The 14264-nt window shown below is 36.4% G+C and overlaps 1 protein-coding gene and 1 long non-coding RNA gene across 5 annotated transcripts in view; one reads left to right on the plus strand and one right to left on the minus strand.

Moving 5' to 3' along the window:
• The window catches only part of ATG4C (autophagy related 4C cysteine peptidase), a 70438-nt gene extending 62912 nt beyond the window's left edge, over positions 1–7526 (minus strand). For 3 of the 4 annotated variants that reach the window (XM_031465279.2, XM_031465281.2, XM_010988581.3), the window contains exon 1: positions 7269–7526. The gene's annotated coding sequence lies outside the window, so the exon portion shown is untranslated. Of the gene's footprint in view, positions 1–7233 lie in introns of all 4 variants that reach the window. The other variant, XM_031465280.2, reaches the window with a different exon arrangement.
• Positions 7527–14264, plus strand: part of LOC116156899 (uncharacterized) — a 33004-nt gene continuing 26266 nt past the window's right edge. Inside the window, exons 1-2 of the long non-coding RNA XR_004140826.2 lie at positions 7527–7825; positions 9325–9389. This is a non-coding gene — a long non-coding RNA (uncharacterized LOC116156899). The remainder of the gene's footprint in view (positions 7826–9324; positions 9390–14264) is intronic.

A 14264-nucleotide genomic window follows, 5' to 3' on the forward strand; every position in this document is an offset into this window, starting at 1 on the left:
TGACATAAGATGTACTACTTATGTGTTCTTCTCTTAAATTTAAAATGAAAAAGCTAAGTACTAAGCAGACAATCATCTACACTCACATATGACTTGTATCATGTTCCTACAGGCAAAAATCTCCACTTGTGCAGCATTGAGTATTACATGTTCACAGACTGTAAAATCATCATCATAAACAACCTAAGTGGTTGATGACTACAATAAAAACCATTAATGTTATCTGGGATGTCTGTTCTTTGATCTTATCTCTAAGAAGAACATAATACTGACCATAGTCTGATAAATAAATTTTAATTATGTCAGTACCTTAGTAACCTCTGATGAGTCCAAGATAACTGAATGTTTGTCATTTAAAGTGCAACTTTGCAAGCTATTAAATACACAGTCCTCATATAAGAAATAATATACTAGGTCAAATCATTTAATCAACAAAATAAACTTAACCTCTACAAGAATTGAAGGATGTCAGAATCTTAGGATTAAAAGGGAACTTAAAAGCATCTAGTAAGTAGTAATATTGATAGTTCTTGATCATTTTCCTACCCAATACTCTCCAATCTACCAGTAATCCCTCCCAATCTGCAGTGCCTGGGTGGGGAAGAGCAATGAAAGAAAATGTGTGAGTTTAAAAAACAAAGCAAAACAAAACAAAACAATCACTCCCATCAACAGGAATCTGATCTCTTCTCTGGTTTGGATTTGCTAATTGCTAATCAGATTCAACCACCCATAAAGTACCAAGATCTTCTTTACAACATCCTTGCCAAGTGCTTTCACCCAGCCCCTGAGTGAACATTTCTAGAACAGGGAGCTCAGTACATAATGAGCTTTGTATTGAGCTGAATATACACCTATAAGTGCAAAATTTAATATTTTAAACTATTTTTCTCTATTACATAACTGTTCTTGAGTATTCATTTAACTACATGATAATGGCTAATTTTAAACACCTACATGTGCTTAAAAGATATATGAAAGCAAAAGTCTGTGTCCTTATAATTTCCACTAACCGGTCCTGGTTGTACTCTGTGAAATCAATCCCTCTTTCATTTGATTGCCCATCAGATATTTAAAGACATACTTCCTGCTCCTCATCCCGTCCCATCATCTCTTTTCCACATTTAATATTCTCAATTCTTTCAATTAGTCAGAAGATTGTTATATGAGTGGTAATGAATGCCTCAATCAGGGTGCTGGTAAGGGGATAAGGAAGAAGGAGATATAAGCAGTAAGCTGAGATGATAGAACTGGCCAACATCTTATAAATATGTGAATATTTATATCCCCACATACAGGAGAGAGACTAAAGTGACTTGAGATTTCAGGACTGACATTTAAAAGGATAATGATTAACAGAAAAAGACAACCCAAGAGGAAAAGCCTAAGGGGAAGACAGGGAATTCTGTTTGAGACACAGTGTTTTTGAGGTTTATGACAAGTAAATATGGATGAGATCTTTTACAAGTCCCATTCTATTAGATAATTTCGCCAAGAAAAAGTTTCATCCATATTATTGAGACTAGTAATTACATATCATTTAAACACAAAATATCACATTTATCCATTCATCAAGTATTGGGGTGTTTACTCCTGTAAGGTACTGAGGGAAATACAACAAGCCATGAAACCCAATTCCTGTCCCAATTAACCTTACATTCTAAAAAGCAAGATGTTTACAACCTAACCAGGACTCAAGACTGAATGTGGTTATGTCTCACAACATAAATATAAAATGTTATATTCATTAAGAGAAATATTTTTCCCTTTCCAATGAGAATACTCACACATGAAAAAAAACACAGGGTAACACACAGTCATAACTAGCATTCTTCAAATACAAAGAACAAGGACATACAAATAACATAAATCTTTCCACTCTGGGTGTTAACACAGGAAAACTACTAGCCATATTTTTTAGGAATGAGTTAAAGCACCCTGGACAATTATGTCTATTGTTAAAGATTAATGCTTGAATTGTATTAGCAGTCAAAAGAAGAGCACTGTTTAAAATGTTCACAAACACAATTGTTTTGGCTTACAAATGGAATTATTTGATGTCATTTTTCTCATCATTTCTAATTTTAACTAGAAAAAAAATTGTATCAATTTGAAAACAGAGCTACAAGCTTAAAACCTTGTAAAGACAAAAACTGCATATTCTCTATCTGATATAACTGTTCTAGAGTTCCCTATTACTATACATTATGATAAAGTTTTAAATTATTATGTCTACTTTAGTAGTTTTACAGATAACTGATTTTACAGAGTCTATTAAAAAGTAGTTTAGTAGGAACTTAACTATATTTTAAATTGATAACATAATCACAGAAAAATAATTCAAATAACTTTGACTGCCTCCTTTGATTATCCATCTTTAGTAGGATATATTCTAAGGATAAAAAATGGCAAAGAAATCTCTACTTGGTAGATCTGTTGTAGGAAGCGGTATCAGCACAGCAATTTCAAAACTGTCATATGTGTGTTGTAGGACAGATTAAGTGAGTAAATATATTGATATGGTTGAGAATCAGAATTCTCCTTGTAGGAAAAGGGAGATACAAATATGAACTGAGGGAAGGTGAAGATGAACTCTGTGAATCTGAATTAAAGATATCCTATAAAATCATGATTCCTTTTTAAAAAAAACATGTGTTTGTCCATCTATAGGGCCTTGAAGCAATGATACTCCAGTAGCAATGAGTATATTAAATACCCAAATTTCAGTTTCTAAGTACCATTTTCCACTAAAGTGATCCAGGGCTCCATGGTAAAATGGTTGATTCCAGGGCTCAAGCAGGGAATATACAAGGTAAGCCTGGAACATCTTATTGTACAAAAAAGTAAGAAGGTGCCCAAATACCAATGCGGACATATACAAAGGCCATATGAACTCGTTTGAAGGGACTAACCAAATATGAGATGATTTAATCATTAAAAAGAATAATGGTAACAGATTATCACACTGGATACGTTTAAAAAAAAAAGAATCCTTGGGAACATATTGATACTAAAGTATAAGCAGAGAGGAGGAATATCTCTTCTTTAGAGAAGATGGCCAGCAAACATATGTAGAAGGATTGCGAGAACTGGAAAACCACTATTTGGCAACCACCAATGCAATGATAGATTCAGGCATGACCATCAGTGACTACTAAAACCACTGCATAGAAAAAAAACACTACTGGAAAACAGAATATCCAATGATAAAGTATCACCTCCACAGATTAATTATTAAGTAGAAAAAGGGAAAGATGACTTCACAGTACAGGAATCTGGCTAACCTAAGTGATCAACCTTAACATCACCAATAATTGAACAAACGATCATTATGTTACTCTTGATATGATTAAATGGAAAGTTTATAATAACTACTATGGAAAAGTCCTGGAGAAAAACTACTCAGCCTGAAACTGTGAGGAAACAGTCAAATTCATTTTGTGAGGCATTCTACAAAACAGTTGGCCTGGACTCCTCAAAAATGCCAGTCTTGGGAAAAAAAAAAAGAAGGGATGACAGGAGAAAAAAGAAAAGGTGAGGACTGTTAGATAAAAGAAAACAGAGATACATGACAACTAAATACAATTCATAATCTTTTCCTTAAATTCAGTATTTTTTTTCCTAAAAAGCTATAAGAGACATTATTGAAACATTTGGGTAAATTTGAATTTTTTCATATGGCCTGTATATTAGATAATATTATCATATCAAAATTAAGTTATTTGGGTATGCTAATTGCATTATAGTTATATAGGAGGATGTCCTAGTTCTTAGGAGATGTGTGATAAAATATTTAGGAGTGAAATGTCATGATGTTTCCACCTTATTTTCTTTTTCCTCTTTTTTGGGTTTTGTTTGTTTTTTTTTTTTTTGGTGGGGGTAGGTAATTTAGGTTTATTTATTTTATTTTTTAATGGAGGTACTGGGGATTGAACCCAGGACCTCATGCATGCTAAGCACATGCTCTACCACTATACCTTCCCCCCACCCCTTTCTTACTTTCAAATGGCTCTACAAGAAAAAAAAAATGTGTGCATTTATGTATGTATATGTGTGTGTTAGAGAGAAAGTAAATGAGGCATAATGTTAACAACTAGTGAATCTGGGTGAAGGATATACAGGTATTTGTGGTACTACTCTCAACTTTCTTTTATAAGTTTGAAACTTCAAAAGAAAGAAAACTGGAGGAAAAAAGTAGAATGGAAATTAATCTGACTTTAGGGCAGCTAATCAGACTTTATAACATTTAACTACTTCTTCACCCTTCACCATATCCAGTACAAAGTTCAGAAAGGTTGGACTAAAACTAAAAGTAATAGTCCTAACAAATAATAAGTAATTACAAACCAATCCACCATTAATTTCCAATTATAGCTGTAGACCATAATCTCTGACGAGAATTCTGTGAAAGATGAAATGTGCTGACTTATCTAGGACAATTGTGAATAAACAAAAGCTGTCTTATGTAAATATTTTCTCCAAATCCAAACAGGACTACGAAACAAATTTTTTCCCCAATTGAGACCTATTAGTTAAAAAGAACTCTAAAATTAAAATGTTACGGAAGTCCAGATGATCTCAGATACCACATCACTATATTAGTAGTAGTGGTAACAGTAATAATAATAATAATAACAAACTCTGTACCAGTAATTTTGTTAACCTTATGCATATATACCATCTCATTTAATCCTTACAACAACTCTATAAGGCAGGTACTATTATTATCCTCATTTTATAGATTAAAAAAATAACAAAGGCTTGGAAAGACAAAATAACTTCTGCAAGATCATATCTTGAGTCCAGGCAATCTGACTCCAAGCCCAAGCTTTTTGTCTGTACACTCTGTTTTACTATGAGATGAACTCTTGTCATAGCTTCATTTGTTTAAACATTTGTTTCAAATTCAACACTGTGCACTCATGTGCAAAAAAGTGAAGACACAAAGCAGCCCAGTTACCTCTCTCCCTCTAATCTTTCTCCTACAATTTAGAATTTTGCTCATTTTATGCCTCAAACTGGAATTACTTTCCTCCCAATTTCTACCTACCAAATTCCTACTCACTTTAGTTCTAGATCAAATTTCATCTCCTTCATGAAATTTTCACTAGTTAATTGTTCTCTTCAACTTTAACATTCTAAAACACATAAAATCTAACGCATATTGGCTATAGTTTCTGCTTCTTGAAGGCAAGGTTTACATGTCATACATTCTGATAGTGTTAAGTATCCTAAGGGTAGGGATTTTTGTCACTTGTTCACTATTATATTTCCAGCACCTAGAAGAATACCTGGTATACAGCAGCTGCTTAGCAAATACTTATTGAATTAATGCTTTTTATACATTACAGGGGAAAGAACAAATCTTTGCAGCTGTGTAAGTGGAAAGAGTCAAAAGAACTATATTTGAGCTCTTAAAGTTTCAGTTTCTTCACCTGCTAAATGAAAATAATGTTCAATAGCTCACTGAATTGTTACAGTGATTTAATGCAATAATGCTTTAATAGCATCTAGGACAGAGCTGAGGACAAGAGGATGCTCTCAATAAATGTTTTGATGATACTGTAACAATAGTTAAATAATACGAAGTACTCAATACCTACTAAATGAATAAAATCTCAGGAAAAATATACAAAGTGTGAGTAACGTCTAGCCCCTTACCATTTAGCCAATAAAGAATTTCATGAGTGAATTAATTCTGAAATATCATACATTTAGTCCCAATCTTAAGCATGACCAAAACCATTTCTAATTAATTAGGAATAACCCCAATTAAAAAGGGTACAAGTATGAATATTTATATTTTACCAACACATATAGATTATATTTAACTGCTTAAATATAAGCAGTAATTTTACTATCAGAATTTTTATAGTGCAATAATCAGAACAGAAGGAGCTGCAAAGTTATTTGAGTTACATGGTCCCAGAAATCCAGGAAGTACAGAAATTTGTGTCTACAAAACATTAGTGAATAATATACAATGCTGCTTTACCAGATCTATCAAAATATATAGAAATATCTCATAAACAATCACAACAAATAAATTTTTCAACTTATTTGTATTCCATTTTACAGGAAAAAAAGCATCACTTAAACGGTTTTTAAACTTTTACTAAACTATAAAATTCTTTATATTGGCTACTTTTTAAACTTAAACAGCTCCCCAAATTTTAGTGAAAGAACTAATAATTAAGTCAATATAGCCTCCGATTATGGAACTAATTAGAAACTCTTCCTTGTTCAGCGAAGAAGCTTTATTAATTTGTAAATCGGCACACACATCGGTTTTACCTTTCAAAGCTTTTCCAATCCCTCTGGGTACTTTCAGTAGCTCACAATATAATTACAAATCATAAGCAACAAGGAGGAAAGCGCATTCCCTTGTGTCTACCTGCTATTAATTGACACAAAATCATTGCAAAAATTCCACTGGGGACATATGTTGCCGGTAGGAAAAGAGAAAAAAAAAATTCTAAGTAATTCAGACATAAAGAGCTGTAGGACAAGGTATTCTCCAATATAGGATAGCAGTGAACCCCTTGTGGAAAAGTAATCAATATAACACGAAAATGTAAGCCAGAGAAACCACAAAAATGTAAATTCAATAGGCAGAGCCATGCTTAGCAGATGATTGACGTCTCTCGTATTCACCAGTCATAAGAACGTATTTGAACCACCAACCTAAAAAGCCTTTAGATGTGGACGGAGGTGGAAGAGTTTAGGATGAGAGAGAACCAAATAAAATTTTTTAACATTAATGTCTAGATGGAAAAGCATTAAGACATTTAGGCAAACGTGTTACAGTATGAAGCAGTAACAAAGGCCAAAAAGGGATAAAGAAGTTAGGAACGAGAAGACAGAGATCCTGAGAATCCAATTTGGAGGAATATTTTTTCTTTTAATTTTACTATTATCTTTTATTGGAGAGAAATAGGGAAGGAGTTAAACAGATGCGACAGCTTAGGGGACAAGAGATCGTGCCTGAAACACATATGAAACGCCTCTAGGAGAGGGAGAACAGCTGCCCACAGGAAGGGTTATGGTTTGTCAGCTCTGGAGCCCAGGAAAGGCGAGGAGTCAGAAGACAAATGACACTGGAAAAAAAAGAGATGAAGGAGGCGCCAAAACCCTCAGAGCGCCTAAACGGTTAGCCACAAGGTCTCCACTGAGGACAGTACCCCCCACCCAAGAAACCTGGTCATTCGAGGACCAGAGACACCAAGTCCCAACCTTCTAACTCCGCTAGTCTCAAGTCGACCCCTCACCGAAAACAGAACTGGAGACGTGTAAACAACGTGCAGGAGCCACCAATCCGGGAAATGTTCCAGCTCTAGCAACGGCTGCCACAAAAGCAGCCCGCACACTCGCAGACGCTCGGACCTCAGCGCCGCAGCCACAGGCGCCTCGAGCTCCCCGGCCACCGTAGTGAGAAGAACGCCCCTCCCCAACTTCAAACCCAGCAGATGAGCCACTTCCGGGGCACTGAAGCCTATGGATTGGCGGCCTCAATAGTGGCCGTCGACGGACCCCTGCTCCGCTTACTTCATCCATTTTTTTTCGCACTGTTCGCCGCCACAGACTCTAAGTCACCAATATAGCAAATGCAGAACCAAGGGAAAGTATCCATCTGTAAGTGGTGTCTCTGATAAATAAACTACATTTTGCCTGCCGCCAGTTCCTGTTGAACAATTGTACTTCAACTCCCAGCGTGCACCTCGCTCTCCCCAGCGCGGGAACTACAAGATCCAGCATGCCCTGCACCCCACATTCTGCATTGCCCCTGACGCCCGGAGGCCCCAAATGTGATTTCAGAGGACTCACTGTATCCTTTAAATTAACGTAGACCTTTCTACCAATCACCACTTTGGTGAAAATACCAGTCAGTATTCCCTCCTGTCCTGTTGTGAGGGTACTCTTAAGCCACGCTATAGTTGGGACTGTAGGTCAATACTTACAGAATATGAAGGAATATGTGCATTCATTTTCCGCATTCAGATTATTTTCCAGAATTGAAACACAGGACAGATGCAAAGGCTTTTCATGAAATGAAGGTTTCTATCCTCACTCATAAGGGGTGTTGAGAGAAATACTAAATTACTGCAAAATGTAATCCTCTGTCGTTTTTGCGGTACTGCAAGATAGTGTTGGAACAAGGGCTACCAGACGTGCTCCTGAATTGCATAGAAAATTATAGAAAGAGCTAGAAGTGAAAAATTAACAGTCTGTGTTACTGGACTATGAAACTACCAGGGAAAGAAAATCTTTATGAATGCAGAGTTGAAAAGTTTAAAATTATGTTTGAAAAGGTGTTCAATTTTTTAATGTGTTTAATTGTTTGAATTATTTTTATTATTATTCTCACAAAAACAGGTAACTGCAACTATTTATTTTCTGTTTTGTAGTAGAGCAACCAAGTAAACAGTCACACAAAGGATATAGCAAGATGTTACACTTATTAGAGTGAGCAAGCAATAACTGCTTTCTTGCCTGATTAGATAGCCAGTGGTTCCATATTTTAAAACATAAAACTGTGTTTTGATTTCTTAGGACAGATAACATGCATGTAACAAGCTGTCTGGGTGGTTTTGTTGTTGTTGTTATTTTCATAAAGACTTGAATTACAAGGACAAATGTATTTTGTTTTTAATATTATGTATTAACAAGCCATGAGAAACAATGCTTCAATTCTTTAAACTACATGGTAATTACAAAAAAATGGAATTAGATGTATAGCACAAACATTGTTTTTTCTATAAATTTACAGCAAAATAAATTTTAATTGGTTAGAAAAAGAGTAGAACACTTCCCATTTTTACAACTTCACATAGGTGTCACAGAGGGAAATTGTATTCTATAACACTGGCATGGCATCAGCTATGGTACAAACTGCTTTCCAGCTTCAGTGTGCTAAATTATGCAGCACTAGCAAGTAAATATTTAAAACCTGTGATCATGGAGAACAATCTGCTGCTTTCCATACTCATGCACCAAAACAATATGAACACAGTGAGAGAAAACATTTTCATTGGAATGATTCAGAGGTAATTACAAACTATAATTAGGTTATCTGCTGTTCATAGATGTTTGTAGTAAATGAACACACTTATCAGGAACGTTATTAAGGAGACTTTAAAATATGCTAAATATATGATAGATGTATTTCTAAAGCAGTTTCAGTGATCAATTGTGTAAATGAACGTGGGAAAGAGTCCGAAGAGTACATAATTTATGTCACAGCCTTTAGATTTTTAAAAGAGATTATTGCAGCTGCAGTACTCAGCAATATTCTCTCCTCTAAATGTCTTTGACCTTCCAATTCAGCCAATTGCCAACCACAAAAGAGTTAAAATTGGACAAGATGTTCATTTCGGTTCAACAAATACACGGTAAGTACTGCTAGGGGCAAAGCACTCTGCCTGGGCACTATAGTCTGTTTCTGAAGCACAGATAGTTTTGATAAACAGAGAAGAATTAAAGGGAAGTGGAAAGAAGAACCTTATAAGAATAGAAAAGAGAAAGTAAAATAGGTGTAACGTCGACTTTTAATAATGACATGCATTTGGTTAACAGGATTCCTGTAATAGCTAATATAACTTTCTAAAAGGCAGGAGCTGCATCTTAAACATCTGTATCCCTCTCAGCGCTAAGCATAGTACTTTGTACAGAGTAACTGGCTCTCTTTAAGTGTTTGTGAGAGTTCACAGTGATTACCGAGGCCCTGAAACTGCCTTCTCATTCATACTATGGTTTTAACATAAGCTATTTCTAACACCTGTGCTTTTTTTTTTAATTAATAGATTGTATAATTGAATAGCTATTAAAACCAGAATATTTGACTAATACAATGCTCCATTCAAAAAGCATGCAAAACAGCAATTGGCTATTTAGTGTGTATACATATAAAAAACATTCATCTAAAGTATGAAGCCCTTTCTAAAATTCATCGTATCTCAGGCATATACTGTGAAAAGATACCAGCCGTTCTAGTAGCATTGATTGTGATACAGCTCCAGATTTTTGTTAGTAAACTTTTAATCCTTAACTTCTACCAAATATACTTCTAATCCATCTCCTGCCCAGACCCAGGGGAAAATGAAGGTTCTGTTTAATAAATAAATATGTACCATGAATGCCTGATCAAGAGTATTATTTTGAGATAAACTGAACTCAGCCTTGACGAGATGAGAACCTTGTGGACCTCTAAAGGCTAAAAAAATATTTTAAGGAAAACTTGGTGAAAATCGTTCCCCCTTTCCAGATGACCTTATTTCAATCCCTCCACTACATCTTCTAGCTCACTCTCTCTCCACCGCCCTCTTTTCCTTTCCTTAGCCTACAAACATGTACTGAATCCCTGTAATTTTGACAGCAACTTCAGTGGACTCAGCTTCCCTCCTAAATGCAGTATTATTCCACCCTCCTTTTCCTTTCACAGTCACTTTTCAGCAAGTGCTACAGAGTAAACCTTAGCTTTGAAATGCAGCACAAAGTCTATTCACAGCTAATATTTACTAAACACCCAGCACTGAGCAAAGTCATGGAAAGATGAAAAGAATTCAGGAAAGAAACTTAGTCTTACAATACAGTGTGGTATAGACATTATGATAGAGGGCTGAACAGGGTGTTAAGAGAACAGGGAGTGTCAGTTTTTCTCAAATTGAGGGATCCTGGAGAAGGAAGTCCTGAGATAACTTAACTGACAAAAATAAATGACTTGCTGCAGAAGAGGGAGATTCAACCAGTTTAGGATAACCCAGAAATTTGTTATAGCTAGAACATGAGAGTTGGGGAGTGATACTTGTATACTATGGTAAGAATCTTGGACTGTAACTTGGTTATAAAGGGAACCATTTAGAGACTGACATTAAGTAGATCACATTTTAGGCTGCTGGTTGCACTATTATGGAGAATGGCTTGGGCTGGAAAGACCAGTTAGGAGACTGTTTTCATAATTCAGTTTAAAAAAAAAAGGGAGATCTGAAACAGTGATAAAGGAAAAGCAAAAATCTGGTCAGAGATACTAGGATAATAGAATCAAGAGGAAGGGTGAAAGAGAGAAGAAATCAAGGGAGACTCCCAGGTTTCTGTTTTTTCAGTTTTCCATATGTTGGGTTAGGAATGCTTAAGCCCTATCAGATGGCTATGCCCACAAGGCAATTAGATGTGGAGCTTAAGAGGAAGACTTTAGCTGACTTTACAGTTTTGAAATTCAGAGGCTTTAGGTGGGAGTTGAAACCATGGGCATGGATAAGATTGTGAGCCAGGTGGATGAGAATCAGAGCTGGTGTCCAGGATGCCAAAAGGTGACAGAGATGAGAGAAGGTGAGGAACTCTATATGTAAATATCATGAAATTTTTCAAGGAACAGGATTTTTACCTAAAAGCAGACAGACTACTGGTTTAGATGTAGCATAGAAGAATGAGGAGAGATCTCAACTCACCTCTGGACCTGGTGTTCATGAATAAATGAGACCAAAAAGACAAAAAAAAAAAAAAAAAGCAAAATTCAAGAAAGTTGTGGGGAGTTAGAATCTTCAGAAAAGAGTCAGCATTCAGTAAGACCAAGAGGTTTATGTGAGGGCTATCTGGCTGCGACATCTGTCACCCCATTGATCACCAGGGTTGATTCAGCTGATCTGGCTGGCTAGGCAGGTATCCCCTTCCTCCCTCACCGCTCCATGTGCGTCCCTCCCAAAGCTGCACGCTCGATTGAAGAGGGCGACCATCCCCAATAGAGGAGAACTGTTCTCAGTCAAGGGTATACGAGTAGCTGCACTCTCCTGCTAGAACCTACAGACAAGCTCTCAATAAGACCAAGAGGTGAAGCAAGCTTTCTGTGAAGAAAATCAGGCTGTAGCAACTTAGAGCATCAGAGAAGGAATGGGAAGATTTTGGATAAAGACAAGTAGTAGGAGGTTGGATCATAAGAAAGGAAGCACAGGTGAGAACACACGAAAAAAGATGATGACTAAGGATGCCAGGAATATGAAGTAGTATTCACCAGCCTCAAGGTTTCAAAACAGAAATCCTATGTAAATCTGAGGTTCACCCTAACTTGTGTGTGTAGCCCTTACCAGTCTTGGCAGCAGAGAGTGTAATGGACTTACACTCACATCCTTCTTTTATAAAGGAATCCACACTCCTCCTCATAGCCAAGAGCCTCAGGAGACGGATCCCCCAACCCAAGCCCTGCAAGTCATAAATTATGATTTGCCTGACATTTAGACCCTAAATCAAACACTGTGACCCATTTCTCTTGGTTTTCGCATGAACATGTGACATAATTCCAGGCAACAAGATGTGAGGGAATATCTTCCCTGGGGGTTGGGAGGAGGGGCCGGGAAAAGCTTCTCTCCCTAACAAAAAGCAATGCATGCTGTTCACCCACATCATAACAGCACTATTCACAAAAGCTAAAAGGTGGAAGCAGCCCAAGTGTCCATCAATAGATGAGTGGATAAACAAAATATGTTGTATAGACACCACCGACTACTATTCAGACTTAAAAAAGTAGGAAATTCTGACGCATACTACAATATGGAGGACACGTGAGGACATTTTACTGAGTGAAATAAGCCAGTCACAAAAAGACAAATACAGTTGGCCCTGGGACAATAAGGAATCTAGGGGGAACCAACCCCACACAATCAAAACTCCACGATGTATAACTTACAGTTAGCCCTATGTAACCGCAGTTCCACATCCACAGATTCAGTCACCCATGGATTATATAGTACTGCAGTATTTACTACCGAAAAAAATCTAAGTGTGAGTGGACCCATGAATTTAAACCCATGTTGTTCATGGGTCAACTGTACTATATGCTTTCACTTGCATGAAGTACCTAGAGCAGTCACAGTCATAGAGACAGAAAGTGGAATGTTGGTTGCCAAGGGTGACAGGAAGAGAGGAGTAGAGTCATTATTCAAAGGCTACAGTTTCAGGTTTGTAAGATAAAATGGGTTCTGGAGGCAGATGGTAGTGATGGTTGCAACAATATAAATGTACTTAATGTTACTGAACTGTATGCTTAAAATGGTTAAAATAGTAAATTTTATGTTATGTGTGTTTTACCGCAATGAGAATAATTAGAGGGGAAAAAAAAGCAGTGTCTGCCAAGGCCATTCAATTAAAAAAGAATAATAAATAAGTAGTGATGGAGCAACTGGATTCCCACACGCAAAAGAATGAAGTTGCATCCTTACCTCATACCATGTTCCAAAGTTAACTCAAAGTGGATCAGAGATCTAAATATAAAAGTTAAAATGATAAAACCCTTAGAATATAACATACAGGTAAATCTTCGTGACCTGGATTTGTCAATGGCTTCTTAGATGACACCAAAAGCACAAGCAGGAAAGAAAAAATAGAGAAATTGTATTTTATCAAAATTGTAAATTTTCATGCATCAAAGGACACTGGAGAAAATGAAAAGATAATCCACAGGATGAGAAAAATATTTGTAAATCACATAGCTGATAAGGGTCTAGTATTCAGAATATACAAAGAACTTAGAGATCAACAGCAGAAAGACAACAATTCAATTAAAAGATGGGCAAAGGACTTGAATAGACATCTCCAAAGGATGCACACAGATGGCCAATAAGCACATGAAAAGATATTCAACATTGCTAATCATATTTTTATGATAAAATATATTTTTATGTTTAGGCCTACATATATATACATTTAAGAGTGATATATAATGTTTGAAATTGCAAAATGTTTCTCAGCTACTGTGTTAATTATGTATTTTGTATAACAAATTATTCTTGTCCTAGTGGTTTTAAAAACCAATATTTATTATTGCAACTTTTGTGGGTTAGGAATCTGGTCATGATTTAGCTAGGTCCTCTGCTTCCTGGTCTCTGCCAAGGCTGCAATCAAATTTGGCCACAGTCTGTGGTCCCCATCTGAAAATGTGGCTGAGAAAGAATATGTTTCCAAGTTCATTCAGTAGTTGTTGACAGGATTCAGTTCATTGCAGGTTGTTGGACTGAGGGCCTTCATTTCTCACTGGCTATTGGTCATTGCCTCTCAGTTCTTTGCCACATGAACCTCTCCAACAATAGCAGCTTGTTTCATCAAAGCATGTGAGCCAAAAAGGTACCAGAGAGAGTCTGCTAGCAAGATGGAAGTCACACACTTTTAAAACCCAATCATGGAAGTTACATTGCATCACTTTTCCCTTTTCTGCTTACCAGAAACAATCTGCTAGGTCCAGCCCACACTCAAAGGGAGATTATTACACAAAGGCACAC

This window comes from Camelus dromedarius, chromosome 14 (genome assembly GCF_036321535.1).
Source record: "Camelus dromedarius isolate mCamDro1 chromosome 14, mCamDro1.pat, whole genome shotgun sequence".
NCBI classification, from domain to species: Eukaryota; Metazoa; Chordata; class Mammalia; order Artiodactyla; family Camelidae; genus Camelus; species Camelus dromedarius.